This window comes from Balaenoptera physalus (genome assembly GCF_965194825.1).
Source record: "Balaenoptera physalus genome assembly, chromosome: X".
Taxonomy (NCBI): Eukaryota; Metazoa; Chordata; class Mammalia; order Artiodactyla; family Balaenopteridae; genus Balaenoptera; species Balaenoptera physalus.
In genome coordinates, this window is record NC_138903.1 from 1,241,067 (window position 1) to 1,265,496 (window position 24,430).

The 24,430-nt window shown below is 40.8% G+C and overlaps 2 long non-coding RNA genes across 7 annotated transcripts in view; one reads left to right on the forward strand and one right to left on the reverse strand.

Annotated features, from left to right (window-relative positions):
• Positions 1-24,430, forward strand: part of LOC309652469 — a 126,011-nt gene that overhangs the window by 66,178 nt on the left and 35,403 nt on the right. For 4 of the 6 annotated variants that reach the window (XR_014258726.1, XR_014258727.1, XR_014258728.1 and 1 more), the window contains exon 1: positions 23,810-24,146. The exons of the other annotated variants lie outside the window; for them this stretch is intronic. This is a non-coding gene — a long non-coding RNA (uncharacterized lncRNA). Of the gene's footprint in view, positions 1-23,809; positions 24,147-24,430 lie in introns of those variants that run through there. 6 annotated transcript variants of the gene reach the window in all.
• LOC309652467 overlaps positions 20,911-24,430 on the reverse strand; it is a 36,888-nt gene continuing 33,368 nt past the window's right edge. The window contains exons 8-9 of the long non-coding RNA XR_014258723.1: positions 22,307-23,794; positions 20,911-20,973 (exon numbers count right to left, since the gene is read on the reverse strand). This is a non-coding gene — a long non-coding RNA (uncharacterized lncRNA). The remainder of the gene's footprint in view (positions 20,974-22,306; positions 23,795-24,430) is intronic.

Sequence of the window (24,430 nt, forward strand, 5' to 3'; positions counted from 1 at the left end):
CTCGAGTAAGGACATAGGAAGGGGATTGCTCGGTTGTTTGGTAAGATGATTTTTTATATAGACTTTATTTTTCAGAACCATTCTAGGGTCACAGCAGTATCGAGAGGAAGGGACAGACCATTTCCATACCCCACTCCCACCCGGACCCAGCCTCCTCTGGTGTCAGCAGCTGCCACAGATGGTACAGCTGTTACAACTGATGAACCTGCATTGAAGCGCTATCATCACCTCAAGTCCTAGTTTGCATTGGGCTTCACCCTTGGTGTTGCGCGTTCTGTGGGTTTGGACAAGTGTGTAATGACATGTATCCACCGTTGTAATATCATGCGGGGGAGTTGCGTGCCCTCCAACTCCTCTGTGCTCTGCGTGCCCGTCCCTCCCTCCTAACCCCTGACAAGCACTGGTCTTCTCATTGTCCTCATGGTGTTGGGTCTTCCAGAATGTCACATGGTTAGAATCACACAGCATGCACTCTTCATAGCACCGTCATTCATCACTGCCCAGACTCAGATGCAGCCAAGATGTCCTGCCGTAGGTGAGAGGACAAAGAAACCGTGGTCCGTCCGCATAAAGGACTATTACTCAGCGCTAAAAGAAGTGAGCTTTCAAGCCATAAAAAGACATGGAGGGATCTTAAGTGAATACACTAAGTGTAAGTTTTCTTTTTTTATAATTTATACATACTGTCAGCCTGTTCAAGCCAGCAATAATTGTCATCTTTTTTTTTTTTTAAATTTTTATTTATTTATTTATGGCTGTGTTAGGTCTTCGTTTCTGTGCGAGGGCTTTCTCTAGTTGCGGCGAGCGGGGGCCACTCTTCATCACGGTGCGCGGGCCTCTCACTATCGCGGCCTCTCTTGTTGCGGAGCACAGGCTCCAGACACGCAGGCTCAGTAGTTGTGGCTCACGGGCCCAGTTGCTCTGCGGCATGTGGGATCTTCCCAGACCAGGGCTCGAACCCGTGTCCCCTGCATTGGCAGGCAGACTCTCAACCACTGCGCCACCAGGGAAGCCCAATAATTGTCATCTTAATTAGCATTCTCTGCATTAGAGTTTTACAGTAAAACAAAACACGATAGATCATGCAGTCTTAATTTTCAAATATATATAAAATTTTCAACTTATATCTATCATGTATTTATCATTAATATAATAGATATAGATAATAGATTATAGATAATCCTAGACTTTTGCCCAGTTCACTTGTAATACTTGTAATATCTCACTCTCGTGTTTTTTCAAACAGCCGTGTATTTCAAACTACGAATTGCTGTCCAGATAAATTATATCCAGAGATTTGAAGCTGTCAGTTCTCATCATCGTAGCTTTCGGGCCGTTGATCAAATTAGAAAAGAATGATCTTCCTTTTCAAATGAAGCTGACAGTGTGGCCACCGCCCATCAGACATGCTGTCAACACTTCACTTCTGCTAAGGCATCAAATCTAGGATTTGAATTCCAATGGCCAAGTCTATTTTGGGCTTCTGCCTTAACTTAAGAAACTTTATCCACCCACCATCCAATTATTTCTCTACCATTTTCAGAATTCATTGCTGTAATCGGGATCTTGTGGTTGCTCCGCATTCTCAGGAATTGACCTCCGCCAATGTTCCCCAAACGTGCTGCTTCAGATCGCGTCCATTTCCAGACCTCCTACAGCGTAGAGCAAAGCTGCATGACAAGCCGTTGTGCAGTGTCCTAGCGTTGAACGTTGTCTTATCCTTCTTCCTTTTCTTGACATCTCATCTTCTAGAGTCATCTGCATCTCGCTCCTTGCCTTTCTCACCTTCCATTCATTCCTTAGCCCACTCAGAATGAACTTCCTTATCTTCTCACAGCTGAAAAGTCTCTTGCCCAAAATCACACATTGTTGCTTTCCACGCTTGCAATTGAAATCTTGCTTTCTCGTGGTCACTTGCTATTAAATGTTGCAGCTGTATTCTGAATCTCTCTGCCACCTGTACAGCTGCTGTTAGCGTCCTGCCTTTCTACCTCTGCGCCCGTCCACTCCCATGCATGTCCGGGGTCCCTGAGTTACTAGCAGCTGTGCCCATGAGGTGTGCGGTCTCCAGCGCCTTGGCAAGATGCGTGCTGCACCCTCTGCCACAGACCAGCCGTCCTTCCCTAGTTGATGCCTTATCATCCTCGATGCGTCCAGTCCGATGTCATCTCCTTCCAAGACATTCTCTTACACTTTTACTCCCATTCACAAAGCCCTTTTATATATATATGTATGCATGCTGCATAAAAACATAACAGTATTGTAATGAAATAATTACTTTCCTTTCTCCATCACTGGATTACTTGAGGGCACAAATGCTGAGCTTGTCAGATTTCCACTTGAATCTCCCTGCCTGAAATAAGACTTTTAAAAAATAATTTATTTATTTATTTATTTTTGGCTGCGTTGGGTCTTTGTTGCTGCGTGTGGGCTTTCTCTTGTTGCGGCGAGCGACGGCTACTCTTTGTTGCGGTGTGCGGGTTTCTCATTGCGGTGGCTTCTCTTGTTGTGGAGCACGGGCTCTGGGCGCGTCGGCTTCAGTAGTTGTGGCACGCGGGCTCAGTAGTTGCAGCTCACAGGCTTTGTGGCTCCGTGGCATGTAGGATCTTCCCGGACCAGGGCTCGAACCCGTGTCCCCTGCATTGGCAGGCGGATTCTTAACCACTGCGCCACCAGGGAAGTCCCTGAAATAAGACTTTAAGTGTTCACACGTTATTGATCATTGAAATGATATTGATTGAATGAGTTACCTCGACGTTAATAAGCTATATTTATTAACTAGAACAAAAGTGTACAGTACCCGTACAACTACCCAGAACCAGGAAAGTGAAGTAGGGAAACATCTAATGACCTTGGCGAAGAATTGTTACAATGAACACACCAGTTCAGTAAACTACATCAGTACTTTGGAGTGAGGGCAACGTAACTTTAACCCAGATTGTTCATAATGAAAGCAAAATTGAACCAAGAGCTCACCCAACCGTGCAATCTATCTCTTTTCCTTTGAATTATTCTACTTCTAATCCACACTGGGAAAAATGATGATATTTTGAGCAGGGAATTTTCAAAAATATCCCACTAACTTTTGCCACTGAATCATAACCTCAGTAAGTGTCATGGTAAGAAGTCTGCTCTGACCATACTGGCGAGGTCTACATATTTTAGAGTGACAGCAGTAATAATGGACAAAAGAGGAAAGAGGTGGAGGAGAAATTATACAGAATAATGAGGAACTGATATCCAAAGTCTGAAGGAAGTGTATGAGTGTAACAGTATAACCTACTTCAGGACAAGGGTCTTGGCTTATATAAAAACAAGGTTGAAGAGTATTAAAAACAATAAATTTTATACACCACTTTCTAGAACACTTACACATCTTTAGTAAAGCAATTCACACCCATGAAAGAAGAAAACAAAGTCAAAATAGAATCACGCAAGAAGACAGCAGAATGTGGTCATGAACCAGCCTAACTCTGTAATGAAGATAGAGTAAAAGTCACAGAAATGGAAATGAAATTAAAAGAAAAGCAAGAAAGAATATAACCTGTAGGGAAAATAATGAAGAGACAGAGAGGATAGGTGTAAGAAAAATAAATGCAATGAAACAGAATAAAAAGGCATTAAAAAGACTTTGAGGGATTTATCTATCAAAAAGACCAACATAAGCATAATTGTAGTCCAGAAAACAGAAAGCCAAAATTATGCTATATATCGGTTATTACAGATTAATCCCCCAAAAATGTCAGAAGTAACATCACACTTGAAATCACTCTTTGGAAAGACCCATGTTATGTCAGGACAGTTAATCTGTCATAAGTTAGAGTATTGGCCATGGTAGACAAGTATCCTTGGCAAAAAGATTAAACTGATTTATAAGTATTAAAATTTATACAAGCCTCAGTTTCTCTGTAGTAATATACAATATTATTAATAACTGATCACACATGAGTCACAAACAAATCTTCAATGTATTCAATACAGTAAAATCCTGATTTTTAAATAGGGAAAATGCATAAATGTCTAACCTAAACAAAAGCCAAAACTAACCAAACAACAACAAAAAATAATGATACCAAATTAAATATGTGCAGCCCAAAGGCACCATGTACTTATAGAGGAATTGCTGAGGGAAATATCCATTAAAATGAGGAAAAACACAAAAAATGCTCATTCTCACTACTGTTACCAACGTTTACCATTGCTGAAGTTGGAGGAATTAGCAATGCAAACAGGCAATACAAAGGCATAAAAGTGTAAGAAATTCCCACAACTCAATAGCAAAAGAGCCCAAGTAACTTGATTAAAAAAATGAGCAAAGGGGGCTTCCCTGGTGGCTCCGTGGTTGAGAATCTGCCTGCCAACGCAGGGGACACGGCAGCTGGTCCGTGGCAGCCATCCTCAGGGGTCTGTAACAGCCCGGTTCATGAACAGGAAATGAGGTGTGGATTACATTATGAGATGTGAGCCTTCAGACACAGAAAGAACAAGGTGTTTACATTTGTAAATGAAACCGATATCTTCATGTGTGACTGTGTGTGTGGGTGTGTGTGTAGAGCATGAACAGTTGCTTTTCTGTGACCAATAAAACAAAGCGCCTAATGCATTTATGTGATAAAATTGCTAATATCTATGAGAAGACCTTTTATTTTACTTTTCTCAGTAGCTTTTGCCTAAAGACTATTTTTATATCCTTTCGCTTTCAGAAACTCTGCTTGACTACAACACAGTAATGTCGAACAGAATAGAATTGAAATGAAGTGAAATGAAATGAAACAATGATTTTCTTTTTACAAACATAATTTCAGTTAGGAAAAAAAAAATCACATTCCATTAAGTATAAGATCCGAAACCATGTGTCAGGAGCGTGATGAAATTATGTGTATGATTGTTAAGTATTAGTATTTCTTAGGCAAATATTTGCTGTTTCAGAACAGAGCGCTTTTATACATATTTGTTGTGCTGAATAAATGACTCTGACTGTCAATATCATGTGATGAGACGTGTTTACAGACAACTTGAGGAAAATGGTTGCCTGTTATCTTTAATCTCTTATAATATTGTAGGGGAGGGGGAGATTCCCCTTGTACCCCTCTTGAGTCCTTGTGGCTGGACTAATAATAAAATTAACACAAGACAGATGAACAGGAGAAAAAGAAACACATTTTAATTTGTGTGCACAGAGGTCTCCTAGAAATGGGACCAAAGAAGTGGCCGAAGCAGGAGGCTTTAATACTTTTTACACAAAGGAACAATACATTTGTGAGGAATTAACAGGACAAAGAAACACTGGCGTTTAGTTACTGAAGAGTCTAAACAGAGTTTGGGGTTTGAGGCAGTCAGTTAAAGAAACAATAGGTTTCTCAGCCAAATTCCCCGTCTCTGGCCGTAAGGATGTCCTTCGATGTCCAGATGCAGGGAGGGAATCTTTCACAGGGGGGATGTATTTCCTGCTTCAGGGGGACAGAGAGGAGGGTCAGAGTGTCCTTCCTGCATCGGCTGTTTCTTAAGTAACTTTAATTCAAAATAATCAACATGCCAGGGAGGCACATTTTGGGGTGGCCTGCCTGCAGCCCAGCAATATCTATTCCTATTGTGGTCACTCTGCAGGACAGTACAGTCCATGTATAAGAATAGCATTCTTCACTACTCAGCCGTGAAGAGCATGAAATAATGCCATTTGCAGCAACAACGGGTGGACCTAGAGATGATCATACTAAGTGAAGTAAGTCACACAGAGAAAGACACGTATCATATGATATCACTTATATGTGGAATCTAAAATATGACACAAATGAACTTATCTACGAGCCAGAAGCAGACTCGCAGACACAGAGAACAGACTTGTGGGCCAGCGGGGGTGGGGGAGGGATGGGCTGGGAGTTTGGGATTAAAATATACACACTACTGTAGGTAAAATAGGTCGTCAACAAGGACCTACTGTATAGCGCAGGGAACTGTATTCAATATCCTGTGATAAACCATAATGGAAAAGAATACAAAAAAAAAAGAAAATGTATGTATGTGTATAACTGAATCACTTTGCTGTAGAGCAGAAATCAACACAACATTGTGAATCAACTGTACTTCAATTAAATAAAAACAGCATCCTTCAAATAAAGGATATCATTACGTATTTGTGTGCGCACACACACACACCTTTCTTGCAGGTAATATTATAATTAGATGAATAAAGGCATCCGAAGGCGTTCTGTGATGTGCGCAATTCTAATGAAGCCTAACTCACTGTTTGTAGAACAGTGTCTCTTTACAGCCACTTTTTAAAGCACCTGAACGATTAGGTGAACGTGGAAAGCCTGGAATAAGGAGAGCTTCTATTTTCAGTTATAAAGAATTATCTGTAAAGGACGGTCATTACTGACCTATTTTTAATACCAAGCAGCAGAAGAGGCAGGTTACTAATTTGAAAGAATCACCACACCTTATCTAAAGGAAAAAGCATTACCATCTAGTGCAAAACCAACAGAAAGCTTGGACTGTGTAGCAAATATTTAAAGCGTACCTGGCATTATTTTATTCTATTTGCACTGTCTGCTTTCCATGTTTCTCCTAAGTCTTCAGAAGTGATTTAACAATGTCTTGTTAGTACTCTTCTTATTTGAAATGTAACCAATGAATATAATACGAACTTTTATGGAAAACTGAGACTCCTTTTTAGACGTGGCTCTGGGGTCTGGGTTCAAGAGCGTTATTGGCACCAAGAAAACTGTTCTGTTTCACTTCAAAACACATATAATGTGGACATTCACTGTAGTTATTTTTTTAAGTGCCAGTGAGACAAAATATTTGATGTCAGGGTGACAGTTTGCATTTCTTATTTTCCACCTATTTTTATATCTTGAAATACAGTGTGTTCTCTTTAGGAAGCTAGTGATTAAGAAAAGTAAAAACAGAGAAACAGAAGGCAAGGCGGAATGTATAATTTCTGTTTACCTGCAGGAAATTATGTATTTAGACAAAATAATAGAAGTAAGCATAATATCAAATATCTTTAATTCTGTATCAAGGATTTTTTTTTCTTTTTCCCTCAACATCATTTATTTCATTCTTCACCACTAACTATTGTAAAACTGTGTGGTGTGTCATTTAAATAATATATATTTTATTGAAGTATAGTTGATTTTCAATGTCAGGTTAATTTCAAGTATACAGCACAGTGATTCAGTTATATATATATAACTTTTTGGGGCTCTTTTCCCTTATAGGTTATTACAAGATATTGAGTAGAGTTTCCTGTGCTCTACAGTAGGTCCTTGTTAGTTGTCTATTTTATATATAGTCGTGTGTCTGTGTCAATCCCAACCTCCTAATACATGTTTATACTTTGAATAGAACTGTTCATCTGTTTAGATTTTACTTTTCTGCCCAATTCTAAGACTGAAAGCACAGCTGGGACAGAACCTCAACTGTTGTGAAATCTGGGCTAGAAATGGACCTGGGAATGACTGTCAACGACACCTGTGTTGCTGGAGATCCCTTGGGAATTAGAAACAAAGGATTGGGATGAGGGGACCCTGGGGGAACACAGGGGACCCTGGGGGAACACTGGGGACCCAGCTCAGCATTGCCGACCGCACTTTCTAGTTCCTCTTTCGTAACCTCCCGTCTCTCGTTACCTGTATCCTCATCTAACACCTATGCCTCTTGCACACGAATGGGCTCCTACATCTCGGAATCGTGTCTTCTGACTCCACCGAGGCTGCTGTCACGAACTCCGATACATTCCCTGCTTCTCAGAGGTGTGGTCAGGGTCCCTAAGAGTAAATTCTCCTTGACAATTAGTGGCACCCCCAGAAAAAAATCATAAGATAAAAATCCCTCCAAACAGCATGAAACATCACAGACCCAGAGAATTATCTCTCATCCCGAATCATTTCATTAACCAATTAAATGAATGTCCTACCTTACATGTGAGAATTTTCTCCATTAAAAAAATGTGTACAAATTTTCATAGAAATAGTCGATACTTCATACTTCTTTTGTTGTTGTTCTCTGATGCCAAAGGTATTTATTTTTTGTTCAATTGCATGTTTACAGCAAAATACAAGTAATTATAGATACTGACTTTGATTTAGTAGGCGGGGGCCCTTGGGGGAAGGAATTAGGGGAGAGAGAGAGATACACCTTGGAGAGTCGTTGCTGAGAGAAAAGAAACAAAGACAAAGAAAAAAGCAAGTAGTGAAAATCATCAGTCCTGCAAAACCAAGACTGTCTCACAACTGGCGCTCTCGCTGTAAAACAAAACAAGCAAAAACCGAACAAAATCTTTACAAGTTACTTTTTTAGGATTCATGATTATGGGTCCTCTGAAACCTCTGTGCGATGCAGGGCAGTAGCTCTAAATGGCCCAAAGGCAAACGGAGAATCGGGAGGAATTGTTGCTTTTGTAAGGTGCCGCGAGTCTAACTTAAATATGCTTTTGTTCCTGGTCTTTTTAGATCTTCCCTTTTGCTGTTTTGTCTCACTTTGATTGAGTCTATCTACTGCTGTTTTGCGGTTTCCTTTCCATTTTTGTGGGTTCATGTTTTTCTCCAGTTCTAGGAAATCCTTACCCATTAAATCTTTGAGTATTGCCTATTTTCCTAATATGCATATTCTCTTCTTTTGTGACTGATTAGATGTGTGTCAGATCTTGACATTTTCTACTTCCTATTTATTTTTCTCATAATTATATCCCCGAACTGCATTTTTCAGTCCTTTTCTATTTTCATATTCGTTCCCTTAAGCTATGGATAAATTGATTGTTATCCATCTTTTGGATTTTTAAATTCAAAGATTTTCTAAAATGTCAGTATTGTTCTTTTTCCCATTACACCAATTGCTTTCAATAGTGATACACCCTCAGATTTTTCATTATCCTCTGAATGCTTTTAAACATTTCAGATCTGGCTTTTATATTCTTTGTATGATAATCCCAATTACAGTATGGCTTTGCATTCCCAAATTCTCTGCTTTTGTCACTCAAAGAGGCTTCTTCTCTTGGATTTTGGTTATTTATTTTGTGATCTCATCTTTGATTCAAAATAATTGCAGCATCTGTGCCCTCAGTGGGAATTGCTTTCTTCCAGAGATATTTGCTTTGGCTTCTGCTGGAAGCCAAGACAAATACTGACCTAAGACCAGTTTAGCTCCTGCCAAGAATGCTGCCTGCTAGAGGGCTGCCAGGTCGTGCTCACCCATCTTGTTTGATGGGCCCCGGCCTGAATCGCCAGGTTCCTTCCACAGTGTTCGTATTTAATCCCAAACACACACACACCAAACAAACAAAAACATTTGACCTTGCCCACAGCCTACGTTTTGGTTTCAACTCATCGGATTTGCTTTTTATTGCTTGTTGTTTTGGCTTTGCATTGTTTGGGGTTCTTGGGATTTTCTTTCCTTTTTAAAAACTCGTATTCTTTTGGGGTAAGAACATTTCACATGAGCTCTGTCCTCTTAACAAAAATTTAAGTGAACAGTACTGGTGACTCAAGGTACGCTGTGGGACAGCAGAGCTGGAACTCACCTTGCCACCTGAAACTCTGTGCCCTTTGATTCCAAACCCCCCATTTCCACCTCCTCCCAGCCCCAGGCAGCTCAGTCCAGTCTGAGCCCGTGGATTTGACTGTCTTAGATTCCACATATAAGTGGGATCGTGCAGTGTTTGTGTTTCTGCGACTCGTTTTATTTCTCTTGGCATGATGTCCTCAAGGTTCATGCATGTCCTGTATTGCAGAATTGCCTTGCTTTTAAAGGCTGAATGGTACTCCATTGTATGCATCTAGCAAATTTTCCTTTTCTTTTCATCTCTTGGTGGACACTTAGGTGGTTTCCACAACTTGGCTCTTGTGAATAATACTGCAGTGAACATGGTTGTGCAAATATCTCTTCAGTATCCTGATTTCAATCCTTTTGGATAAATACCTTGGGATTTTCTTTCACTTGTTAGGAGAGCTACCAATTCCTAAAAGGCTTATAGAAATGTATGCAGGGTCCAGCCTGTACCATATTACAAGTCTCTTCAGGAAATCCACTCCTGTGCACTTTAGAGTTTTCCAACGCATCACTGAAAAGGTTTTGAGGATCATCTCAGGAAAAACAGACATTAACCTTAAGACTCGTATTATTCCGATTCTACTCTGCTCATAGAATACAAGTCAAACTCCTTGCCGTTACATACAAGGGGCTCTGTGATTTTTCCCTATCACGTGTTTCGTAGTCTTGTCATCCTCTGTGTCTACACGTGTGTTAGGCTCCAGTCATGTTGGGCTACTTAGAAAGCTTGTAATGCACATTCACATCAATCTCTCTCCAGCTTTGGTGGAGAAGCACCACACCCATTCTTTCTATCTTCTAGGCACACGGAGCAATCACGTCTGTCATCCTGTCTTACAGTTCGGGACGGCACGCGATTGAGTTCTATCCAATGACCCAAGGATGGACGCTGCTCTCAAAACTAACCAATAAGTACCACTGACATCATCCTACACTGTCTTTCTCTTCCCTGACCTGTGAGTTGAAACCATGATCATTAAGTTCTGGATTCTGGAGGCTGGATCATAGGCATCGGAAAAAAAAATGCTTTATGTTTGAGACTGGATTTCCCAAAGATGCATGTTTCACACTGTGTTCTAGGTCCAATAATTCTGGTGGGTTTTATCCGCTAGTCAGTGAAGCCATCATAGTTCAGAAGTATCCCTCTGAGCTTAATGTGGACAAAGGATGAAGAGAGAACATTTAGAGAGAACAGACTCCTAAGTATTGAGATTTGACACTTAGCTAGCAGTGAGGAAGGATGTCTTTTTTTTTTTTTTAATTTTTATTTATTTATTTATTTATTTATGGCTGTGTTGGGTCTTCGTTTCTGTGCGAGGGCTTTCTCTAGTTGCGGCAAGTGGGGGCCACTCTTCATCGCGGTGCGCGGGCCTCACTATCGCGGCCTCTCTTGTTGCGGAGCGCAGGCTCAGTAGTTGTGGCTCACGGGCCTAGTTGCTCCGCGGCATGTGGGATCTTCCCAGACCAGGGCTCGAACCCGTGTCCCCTGCATTGGCAGGCAGACTCTCGACCACTGCGCCACCAGGGAAGCCCCATGGATGTCTTTTATATGAGAAACAGGAGAGGTGAATTATCTTCACGTCAGCTGAAAACTAGCGGCTTCCCTTCAAATAAAAAGTGACCAAAAGTAGTCGATGTAAAAAGTCTTTGGACATCCCTGGAGAAGCTATAGTTTGTGTTTTCTTTTAAATATTAGTCGTTAAAGGATATCAGGGTACTTTCTCTGGAGTGTTTCTCTATGTAAGGGCTGTGTACTATATCCACCATAATGACTGAGAGATTTCTGGGCTTCACAGATCTGCCGATTCATAATCTGTAGAAGGAAAGCCTGTGATTTGCTTCTTTAAAATCTCAGGCAAGGGAATTCCCTGGCGATCCAGTGGTTAGGACTCCTCACTTCCATTGCAAGAGGCACAGGTTCGACCCCTGGTCGGGGAACTAAGACTCTCCAAGCTGCGCGGAGTGGTCAAAAAAAAAAAAAAAATCTCAGTCAATTCTTGCATGTTCTGTAGTTTGAAAACTATGGACCTAACGAAATACCTGGCAGCCATATAGTCATTGAACCACCCTCACCGCCACCAGCACTGCCGTCATCATTATAATCAGCCTCATCGTCATAGACTACACATCGTCAGCCAAGTGAGGATTGAGTGAAAGAGTTCACTTACAAAAGAGGGACACATCGTACTTAACTTCACAATTCTGCTACGCAACTTGACATGAGTTTCAAAAATTTATTTTATTGAAGTACAGTTGGTTTACAATGTAGTGTTAATTTCTGCTGTACAGCAAAGTGATTCAGTTACATATATATATGTATGGAGGAGGGATGGGAGTCTGGGGTTAGCAGATGCAAACTATTATATACAGAATGGATAAACAACAAGGTCCTACTGTAGAGCACAGGGAACTACGTTCAGTATCCTGTGATAAACCATCATGGAAAAGAATATAAAAAATTATATCTCTATGCGTATGACTGAGTCACTTTGCTGTACAGCAGAGACTGGCACAGCATTGGAAATCAACTAGACTTCAATAAAAAAAAAATTTTTTTAATTTAGAAAAAAAGAATTCTCTTTTGGTAGTTGCATAAGTCATTCAAAGATTGTAACCTTATCTATTTAGATGTATCATTCCCCACTATTTCATTCTCTCTTTATTGAGATATGTTCATATTGGATGGTCCGGCCAATAAGTCAGGTATCACCAATGGAATTCTTTTCAATTAATTCAGTGATGGTTAAAATCAGAATATGTTTCATTATAGTATTTTAAATTAGCTCAGAATATAACGTTAGGGCTGAAACTCCTTAAGTGCTGTTGTTGTTAATTATATATATTTTTCTTGTGTTATAGGGTAATTGCTGCATTGAAATCCCAGAATATTTTAGTTTGCTGTCATGTCCATTTTCCTATTCACTTAACCTCTAGGGATACTTTTTATTTACAGTACTGTGTTTAAAAATGAGATTCACTAAACACAAGCCCCTAAACATTTTTTTTTTTTTAATGTGGACCATTGTTTGTTAAAGTCTCTATTGAATTTGTTACAACATTGATTCTGTTTTATGATTAGGTTTTTTGGCTGCGAGGCATGTGGGATCTAAGCTCCCCAACCAGGGATTGAACCCGCACACCGTGCATTGATAGACAAAGTCTTAACCACTGGACCTCCAGGGAAGTCCCTAAACATTTTGAATCATATCTTTAAAGCATCAATCTGTGTGTTCTTTTTACTCTATCTCAGTGGGAGGCAGTGGCTCTTGAGTTGGTCTCTTCTTCCAACCAGAACTTTCTGGTACACAGCTTCATCTTCCTTTGCTTCACTAAGTCACGGGGTGCAGACTTGATTCAGTACATCCTTTGTTTAAATTCTTGGTATCTTTGTGGCTCTGTAGGGTTTATCTCAGAATCCATTGGCAACCTTGGGAGTGAATTAGGAGAAAGACAGGGGTTTGGGTTATACCTTTATTTTCTGCAAATGCATATTTTATATGTAAAGTTCATTCAACATTGATCATTCGTTGGTTAGGCTGTGAATAAACTGTGCAAGAAACATGCTGAACACTGAGTTTCAATGTAACTCACGTATCTTTGGGGAAGCAGCTGAAGATAAATTCAAAGACTCACAGAGTTGTGCCCGTAAAGATAGATGGAAATATTTGAGGTTCGTAACTTGCCTTCCTAAACTCATACAGAGAACTTTATATCTTGAAATATGCACAATAGAAAAGGAGCATATTCTTCTCCTAGATCAATCTGGAAAGAAACCAAATTTATTCTAATCAAATATGTCACTATCCATATAGCTAATAGGAAAGCCATCACTTCTCACCAGAGATATTAATCCACATTTTTAATAGGTGAAATCCACAGCTTTTTTGGTGATTGTTATTTGTATCGAAAAACTGCGATTTCTGACCTAAGACTACCATTTTGATGTTTTCAAGATGAACAAAAAAGGGTGCCCCTTGTGTGTGAAATACCAAAGAATGCCTTGAATCCACCAAACTCAGAATACCAGCTTTACTGCTGACAATGAATATGCCAGAGATTCTACATAATTACTGCTTGAGAAATAAATGAATAAAGCTGAAAAAATTACTTTCAACAGTACAGAGGCTGTTGGTATTTATCTACAGATCAAAGAAATAATGCACAGTTCTAGAGTAAGGAATCAGACCAGACAGTGGACAGAAATACTTCAAATCCTTTGCTTTCCTCATGACTCTACAGATACAGATATCTGCCTCTGAGAGGGTGGGCTGATGAAAAGTTTTTGTGTTTTCTTGTTTTTTTCAAAGAGGGCCAAATCACCTTGCAACATTTAACGTGCCAGAGTCTTTGGCAACTTGATTATTTCCAAGACTATCATAATATTCAAATCTTCCAGCCTGAGTTTCTACAAAATATGTGAATATTTTTAATACACTCTTCAGTCTCTTTGATGGAAAAAGAGAAAATTCTCTATTTCTATTGGAGAAACAACCTTGGAGACCATTTACAGGATATGAAAGAATGCCTTCTTTGGCAACTGCTGGGAAGAATACCATGCAATCTTCAGTGTGATCGTGAAGATGACAGTTAATATTGACAAAGTGTGAACTAGGAATGCATCATGGCTCCTGGTAGGGTTTTTATCCCGAGAGGAATCCAAATGCCACAAAACAATGACAGCAGAAACAAGACGTGAGTAGGTGGGAATTTGGAAAACTATTACATTTAGAATGGATAAACAAGGTCCTACTGTAGCGTACAGGGAACTATATTCAGTATCCTGTGATAAACCATATGGAAAAGAATTAGAAAAGAATGTATATGTGGGTATAACTGAGTCACTTTGCTGTACAGCAGAAACTAGCACAACACTGTAAATCAGCTGTACTTCAATTAAAAAATAAAGAAGTTGTGGTATATCTGTATTACAATGGAATATCACTCAGCCATAAAAAAGAATAAAATAATGCCATTTGCAGCAACATGGATGGACCTAGAGATGATCATAGTAAGTGAAGTAAGCCAGACAGAAAAAGACAGATATCATATGATATTGCATATTTGTGGAACCTAAAACAAAATGATACAAATGAACTTATTTATGAAACAGAAATAGACCCACAGACATAGAAAACAAACTTATGGTTACCAAAGGTGAAGGATAAATTAGGAGTTTGGGATTAATGGCTACAAACTAATATATATAAAATAGATAAACAACAAGGACCTCTACTGTATAGCACAGGGAACTCTACTCAATATTTTGTAATAACCTATAAAGGAAGAGAATCTGAATAAGAATATATATATATATTGGGTTGGGCAAAAAGTTCGTTAGAGTTTTTCCATGAGATGCTATGGAAAAACCTGAATGAACTATTTGGCCAACCCAATTTTTTTGTATATACACATACATATTGAATCACTGAATCACTTTGCTGTATACCTGAAACTAACACAACATTGTAAATCAACTATACTCCAATTTTTAAAAAGTGGGACAATAAAATCTGTACATAAATTAATGTTCTCTAATAATAGGGAATTATTTTAATGAAGAATGAATTATCTCAATCACTAGTAATCTAAAAGCACAAATTAATATCTGTTAATAACCAACTTAATATCAAATGATTGCTCTTTACTAGAACAATGCAACTATTTTAACTGCCGTATAAGCCACTCAGTTCTTCACATTTTTCTCTAATAGACGGAGCTAGGCTATTCATAAAGAAAGTGATTTCACTGAACACTTTATTCTCTGATGTTCTAACTATTCCTTTGGCAATCTTCATAAACCATAATAGAGTAGTGTAACTGCCTTAAAAGTGCCTCAATATCATGTTTCATAGGAATGCCCTTCAAAATGGTCCCATTATGATGGTCTGTAACCTTTGTATTTTATGTGTGTGATGGTTAAACCCCTGTGATTTTAAGATCTCTGCATCCAGCAGGAATGCAAATAGGGAACACACTCTATTTCCAAAGTTTTGTTTCTGTGCTTTCTTTTTAATTTTTTTCCTAAAGCTTACTTTCTTTTTTATTATTTACCATCCTAGCCATTTTTAAAAAATTTATTTTATTTATTTATTTATTTATTTATTTATTTATTTATTTATTTATTTATTTATTTATTTATTTATTTATTTATGGCTGTGCTGGGTCTCCGTTTCTGTGTGAGGGCTTTCTCTAGTTGTGGCGAGCGGGGGCCACTCTTCATCGCGGTGCGGGGGCCTCTCACTATCTCGGCCTCTCTTGTTGCGGAGCACAGGCTCCAGACGCACAGGCTCAGTAGTTGTGGCTCACGGGCCCAGTTGCTCCGCGGCATGTGGGATCTTCCCAGACCAGGGCTTGAACCTGTGTCCCCTGCATTGGCAGGCAGATTCTCAACCACTGCGCCACCAGGGAAGCCCCCATCCTAGCCATTTTTAAGTGTACAGTTCATTGTGTTAAGTATGGTCATATTGTTGTTCAACAGATCTCTGGAACTTTTTCATCTTGCAACACTGAACCTCTGTAGCCATTCAGTACCAACTTGCCATGCTCCATCCTCCCAGCCCTTGGTGTACACTTTTCTATTTTCTGTGTCTATGATTTTAACTATTTAGATACTTCATGTGAGTGGAGTCCTACAGTGTGTGTCCTTTTGTGCCTGGCTTATTTTGTTTAGCATGATGTCCTCGAAGTTCATTCATGTTTTAGCAGGTGACAGGGTTTCCTTCGTTTTTAAGGCCACATAATTTCTTGGATAGGACACCAAAACCAAAGGCAACAAAAGGAAAAATAGACAGGTGGGACTACAGCAAAACATTAGCACATCACAAGAAACCATCAAGAATGAAAAGGCCGCCTGTGGGATGGGAGAATCATTGCAAATCATATCTCTGATAAGGGGTTATTATCAAGACTATATAAGGAACTTCTGCAGCTCGACAACAATAAAACAAATAGCTCGCTTAAAAAATGGGCCAAAGGGCTTGAATAGACATTTCACCCCAAGAGACATGCAATGGCCAATAAGCATGAGAAAAGATGCTTACTGGCACTGATCATGAGAGAAATGTAAATCAAAACCACAATGAGATATCACCTGCTATAAACAAAACAAAAACAATAACAACAAAAACGTACAGAGAAGAGCAAGTATTGGCGCAGATGCAAATTTGGAATACTTTTGCACTGTTGGTGGGAATGTAAAATGGTGCAGTTGCTATGGAAAACAGTATGGAATTTCCTCAAAAAATTAAAAACTGAATTACCGTATGACCCAGCAATCCCACTTACGAGTATATATGCAAAAGAATTCAAGCAAGATCTTGAAGATGTATTTGCACACCTGTGTTCCCTGCACCATTATTTACAATATCCAAGAGCTGGAAGCAACCCCAAAGGTCCATTGAGAGGTGAATGGATAAAGAAGAGGTGTTCTGTCAAAGCTTAATTTCTTCATAGGTTTCTTTTCAAGGTTTAGGCCCAGCTGTTTAAGTAAAGTGAATATCTTAAAAGCTGGCTGCAAAGTTTTGAACAATGACCCAGACCTCTGAGGCTTGACACAATTTTTGTAGAGTAAAAGGCAGGAACAAAAAACTGGCTCAGGCAGTGCAGAGAAAATTCAAGTGAAACCTCCAGTCTAAAAGTAAGTTAAAGAAATTAGCAAGGTAAAAAGAAAATTTATCATATACAACAAGAGTTTGATAGCGACTTTCCTCTTAACTTCCTGTGTGCACAAACTAATTCATTCAGAGAAAACTTTGTCATAGACTTTTTTATTGAAGTAGAGTTGATTTACAATGTCATGTTAATTTCTGCTGTACATAAAGTGATTCAGTTTTATTTATATATATAGACACACACACATTCTTTTTTACTATTCTTTTCCATTATGTTTTATCATAGGATATTGAATATAGTTCTCTGTGCTATACAGTAGGATCTTGTTGTTTATGCATCCTATATATAAAAGCAAAAGTTTTACTTGAGAGATACTGGTGATTATCTACCTATATGATATTTATACCTATACCTTCCTTTTATGTTAATCATCACAATCTGCTACATCTATCTATATCTATATTTTCTAGTGAAAATTAAATATTCCTTGTGAAAACAGTTTATCTCAATTTAATAGTTATGTATGCATATTTATATTTTCAATGAGTTAGTCTTTTTTTTTTTTTTTCAAAATAGGTTACATTGCTAATCTGTAGTGTGTGCATGTGTGTGCAAGGGAATGAAATGACACGGTCTATGTGAAAATATTTTGAAACCTGTAAATCCATAAAGCGCCCTGCATCCTCTTAGATGAAGAATGTGAGGCTCACGTATGTCCAGTAAGTGTCTCATGAAAGTGATGAATAAGACCCAGGTCGTCTTTCAAGGTGTAATTTCAATCCGTTTCTAAGTAATCACGAGAAAGTTGTTCTCAGCACGTCTTTTCAGTGTTGTATTTGTATCCTGCTAGTGTACCCAGCAGGTACAACATACGGTACTTCATCTCATAACAGTGGTTAATGATGCAGTAATCACCACGGACCATGATGTCCAGGTACAGATAATAAACGCGTACATTTCAGTGTAGGAACGGAAGCAGTTCACCATGTGTCCCAACTGCGTGTGTTCCTCTTGGGAATACAAACCCCCCATTTTAACGGCTTTCATAAATTCTTACCATCACTTCATAACCATTATTAAAATGGTTATGAGTACTGAATTTAATAACAATTTGATACGGTAAAATATTCGCCTAGAAGAAGCATTTGCTTTCCATAATGCAGATAAGCTCTATAATGCTCTGAATATCCATTGTTAATTATTTTAAGTCATCTAATCAATATGAAACTTTGAACTGCTTATTTTCAATTAGAAGTAATACAAATTTACCACAATAACAGAACTAATTTCAAAATACAGCATCTAATCCAATAATGGTTACATGCGGTATCAAATTTAATATAAGTTGACAGTCAGCGAAAAGGGTTAAGATACCATTTTATTAGCATTGCACTGTGTACATCTAATGTCCCCCAATTCTGGAGGACTACCTAATTTATAGTTAATCCCATTTAACATATTCCACTGAGTAATTTAGGCTCTAAGGTGCTGTGTAAATTAGGTTTTAAAGGATAAACAGAATGGGATGATTCTGGCAGAGAACAGCTGTACTGCATCTGTCCACATGTCATAACTGTACTCACGTATGCAATCAGTATGGACTCAATTCCTAGAAATAATGGAAATCGTAATACTTCACTCCAGCAGTTTAATATGCTTGCATGATTTATTATGCTTTATTAACCAAAAGGAGATTATACTATTGTAGGCAAAAGTGTTACTATTTTAGAATTGAGAAAACTCAGGCCTCCATGCACGAGAAGCATATTTATGGATGGAGGAAAAAGTGCTCGTTCTGAGAAGAAACAGAAAGGAGTAATTTGGGGGAAGCAGCATCATTGGCTCACTAAGAAGTTTATCCCGTGGTAGGTAAAGGACAGGAACAGCGTAGTATAGGAAAAGCAAAGAGCCCGAGACGTTCATGCTTGACCTCGTGCTGCCCCCGTGACCACGAGCAAGCAGTTCACATCTTCAGTCTTTAGTTTTCTTGGCTCTTGTTGAGGTTGGGGTGTGTTCCAACAATCCCCTTTTGGCTCTAAAATCATACACCGCTATGACCACTTCCAAGTAAAGTTATACATGAACATAAACCCTTATGTTCTGTTATATAGGTAGAATACCCCAGCATTAATGGAAATGCTGACTATTCTAGGGCATCCACGACAAAAATCCCTATTCTGCTTATGTTCTAATTCTACCTGTGTCTACCTTTTCATTTTTGGTGTATTCATTGGATAGAGACAAACCATGACATAATTCTGTTTTTCAATAGCTCATGACAGATTAAACAAGGTCCAAAGGGCTGTACAATAATTAGGGCATAGCAACAACTTTAACTACTCCCTAAATTCTGAACACATAGATTATTTCATCAAACGACAGCCCTGAATCTTAAATAGACGAACATTGGGGTGCCAGTGTTACCGAACCATACTTGGGTCCACTGGGGTCCAGATGTGCAGTAAAGCCAATCTACTGACCCCGGGAAGTGGCGAAAGAAAGTACAGCGTTTATTGCAAGTGCCAAGCAAGGAGAACGGGCAGCTCATGCTCAAAGGACCTGAGCTCCCAGATGGCTTTCAGGGAAGGGTTTTTAAAGACAGTGTTGGGGAGAGGGTCCTAGGATGGCTGATCAGCTCCTGGACCTTCTTCTGATTGGTTGGTGGTGAGGCAACAGGGTGATGTTTCGGGGAATCTCAGTCATCAGCCTTCTGGTTCCAACCAGCCTGGGATCTAGTGCTTGTGGTCAGCATGTGGTCACCATCCTCCACCCGGGCGGGGGTCTTGGTTTCTGCAGAACAACTCAGAGATATGGGTCAGGTTGTTATCTCTGTCCTTTCAGGAGGAACTAGGAGAGGTGTGACTCTATAATTCTAAGTGTTAACTGCTTGGGTCTGCTCTTTGGAACGCAGGGAAGGTCTAGGATACGAAAGCCTTTTTCTACAAACAAGAAACTGGGGACACAGAGGGTGATTGTACCCGGAAGATTCCCCAAAGAGCCCTGCTCATTTTCAGTGCCCCCTTTTCTTTGATATTCCTCACATCTTAGGGGAAATGGACGGGACAAGAAAGGCAATAAAGTTTTGGATGGAGAGGTTAATCTTAAACTCGGCAGGGGAACTCAGTATTGGGGGACTTGGTTTCGCCAGGAGTCATAACCTCATAGTTCGTGATTGACGTTAGCAAGGGGAAATGGAAAGTTTAAGAATGGGAATTTTAGGACAGGAATGGAAGAAACATGAGCCGGAAGAGCTTACGTAAAAGCAGTAATGATGCCAAAAGCTCAGCCTCTGTGCCCTGGTGCTGAATCAAATCTCAGAGACAGTTGTGGGTGAAGTAGAAAAGAATAGCTTTATTGCTTTGCCAGGCAAAGGGGGACACAGTGGATGCGTGCCCTCAAAACTGTGTGTCCCAACCTGGAGGGGGGGTAGTGAGGAGTTTTGTAGCAATGGTTCAAGGGTGGGGTTGCTGATAAGAATCAGGGTGTGTGCAGGGCCTGCACTCCTTTCATCTGGTCTCAGGTAATCTCTCTCTCTCTCTCTCTTATTTTTTTAAAATATTTATTTATTTGGCTGTACCAGGACTTAGTTTCGGTGCACGGGATCTTTGTTGCGGCACGCAGGATCTTCAGTTGCGGCCTGCGGAATTTTTAGTAACAGCACGTGGGATCTAGTTCCCTGACCAGGGGTCAAACCCGGGCCCCCTGCATTGGGAGCATGGAGTCTTCGCCACTGGACCACCAGGGAAGTCCCTCAGGTAATCTCTTGATGAGCTTCTCTGGTCCCTTTAATCTGGCCTCAGGGGGTCTTCTCTGGAATGAAGAATGATGACAGCTTCCGTTTGTTGGGGGGTTTTAGTGCTGTAAAGAGCTCAAAGATGTTGTCATGGGTATCGCTCGAGGGGGAACCAGGACCTGCCCCAAGGCTGCAGTCTTGTGTCTCGACTGCTCCCCGCCTTGTCTCTGCATCCCCTTCCTTCCCTGATTGGCAACTGTTTGCATCTGCCCTTTGGGAGTCAGGGAAGGTCCAGGAGGCTGAAGTCTGTTTCCTACAAACAAGAAATGGGGGACAGAAAGGCTTCCATGCCCAGGAACCCCACAGGGTCTTGCTCAGTTTCAGTAACCCAGAGCAGTGGTGACCAGAGATAACAGACATTCTGTTATCGAGTCCGTTGCCCTGAGATCAGGAAGCCATCACTCTAAATCAGTGAAATCTGTCTAAGATAAACTTGCAGGAAGCATGCACGTCTAATGCTCATTTTCTAGAAATTGAGTACCTCCATCCCAAATCATAGAGTCCCCATCTTTATTTCTCTTGCCCTTCACTTCTGATCTACCAGCAAATCCCATTGGCTCTGTGGTTATCAGATGCCTCAAGTCTGATTCTCACTGTCTCCACCTCCACCATGCTCTCTCAGTGATGCCCCTAGATGGGTGTCCCTGTTTCCAGTTGTGTGTTACAGACTCCACTGTGTCCCCCTCAAATGCATACGTTGAAGCCCTAACCCCCAATGAGACTGTATTTGGAGATGGGGCTTTTAGGGAAGTAATGATGGTTAAATGAGGTCATAACGGCAGAGCCTTGATCCCATAGAACTCCCGTCCTATGGGAGGGGGACACACCAGAGCGCTCTCTCTCTCGCGCGCGCTCTCTCTCTCTCGCGCGCGCTCTCTCTCTCTCCCTCTCTCTCCCCCTCCCTCCCTCTCCCTCCCTCTCCCCCTCCCTCCCTCCCTCCCTCCCTCCCTCCCTCTCTCTCCCCTCCACAGGAGGACACAGCAAGAAGACAGCCGTCTACGAGCCAGGAAGAGAAATCTCACCAGCAGCCAACCCTGCTGGCTCCTGAATCCTAGACTTCCAGGCTCCAGGACCGTGAGAAAATACATTTCTGTGTTGAAGCCGCCCATTCTGTGGTCCTCTGTTACGACAGCCCTAGCAAACTAACACAGTGTCTCTCTTTGTCCACTGCTCTCATAAAAGCCAGAGTGTGTTATAAAAATATAAATGAAAATAGGTCATTCGTGCGTGTTCTGTTATATAGGTAGAATATCCCAGGATATAATATTGCAGGTCGAATATAATCTAAGTCTTCAGCACATCCTCCAAGGTTTTATATGACCCGCTTCCCAATCTTCTCTCCAACTTTACCTTCTACGCGTCTTCTGTGTTCACATAAGCATTCTCCTGTCACCGGAGTTCTTCCGCATTTGTCCCAGAGTCCCACGGCACTTTCAGTCACTTGATCACAGACACAATGGTGCCAAAACAGGTCTAATGGACTTTCCTGAGCACATCAGCAAAAACAGTCTTATCTGTATTTTTCTGTCTTTATCACTCAACTGTTTGCAGCACGGACGTGTGTACTGGGTGTTTCCTCAATCCTTATTTTAGTTCAAGATTTCAAGCAAGAAGAGACCATAACGCTGGCAGGCTTCTAGGTGCTGGGACACAGCAGTGATCAAGACAGACAAAAGCATCAACTCAAAGAGCCCATAAGGTAAAAGTAACCCTTATAGTATCAGAAAGGTAACAAGCAGATGGAGAAGAATAAATCCGCAAAGAGGATGGGCAGTGCTGGAAGGGAGACTGCAGATGGCCATGAACGTGGTCAGAATCAGTCTGCCTGTGAAGGTGACTTCTGGCAAATTTGAAGGAGGTAAGAGGGGAAGCCATGGGGATGTCTAGTGGGAAAAATTCCCAGAGGACGGGACCACAAGGGTGCAGACCCTGAGGATGAACAGTACATGGTGAATTGGAGGAGCAGGAAGGACAGTGGAATGGAGTGAGCCAGGGAGAGAGGGCAGAGAGGTGGGTGAGGAAGAGATCAGCCAGTACACTGTCTATAGGTCAGGGAAGAATGGTGGGGTTTTTTTGTTTTTGTTTTTTCTTTTCCAGTATAGTTTATTACAGTATATTGAGTAGAGTTTTCTGTGCTGTACAGTAGGACCTTGTTGTGTGTGTATCCTAGATAAACTAGTTTGCATCTGCTAATCCCACACTCTCAATTCTTCCCTCCCTCACCCCCCTCCCTCTTGGCTGATCTCTATGTCTGTGAGTCTGTTTTGTACATAAGTTCATTTGTATCTTTTTTAGATTCCACATATGAGATATCATATGGTATTTGTCTTTCTCTGTCTGACTGACTTCACTGAGTACGATCATCTCTGGGTCCACCCATGTTGCTGCCAATGGCATGATTTCATTCTTTTTCATGGCTGAGTAATATTCCACTGTGTGTATAGGTACCATATCTTCTTTATCCGTCCCTCTGTTGATGGGCACTTAGGTTGCTTCCACGTCTCAGCTGTTGTAAACAGTCTGTAACGGGGTCTCCAGAAGGACTCCCAGGGAACATGGCATGGGGTAAAAGTCAAGTCAGCTTTCAGCCAGGCACAACCACACAGCCGGGGGCACTCAGGGGTGAGCCCACGACTTAAAACTAAAGCTGTGGAAGGTAGTTTTCAGGGCGGTGGGAGGGTCCTCTGTGGGTCCGGCTGTGCCACCCTGTCTCCTTGGGATTCACGGGATTCCGTTTGGATGTCTGTCCTCACCTGTGGTTCAGTTGTACAGGTTTTCCTTTAGAAACTGTGCCTGCAGATTCCAGATGTGGTGACAGGCATGCTGCTTCTCAGGCACCTGTGGAATCCGGACACCGCTGGCATCCCCCTCGGTGTGCCCCTGCCCTTCCCACGGGGCTGCCCCACGTGTCACGACCATCGGCTGTACCCCAGTGGCCGTGTCGAGTGTGCTCATGGCTGGCGGGCAGGACCCTGGTTTACGTCACCCACCACCTGCCTCCGCTGGATGCCCGCCCAGTGGTGGGAACACATTGGTAGTGGTGCAATTCCATACTTCAATGCTTTCTTTTTTTCATTTTATCTAAGGGTCTTTTTAATAGGCAACGAGGCCAAAACAGATGATGAAAGATAAGGGGTGTGTTTTTACCCATTTTTCGTGTACAGCAGTATCATCGTGAGCATGGCCACAGGTAGGATGACAGAGGTCCCCACCCCCAGACACTGTCTCGAAAGAAAGCGTGAATGCAAACAGAATCCTCAAGGAAAGAGTTGTTCATTTGGACAGTGCCTTAAAAGCACACTTTTTTTTTACATGAAAATTACAGTTTTAAAAAAATATATTTTATACTGTAGTAGAGTTGATTTACAGTGTTGTGTTAGTTTCAGGTGTACAGCAAAGTGATTCAGTTATACATATTCATGTATCTATTCCTTTTTTTTTTTAAGATTTAATTTATTTTTGGCTGTGTTGGGT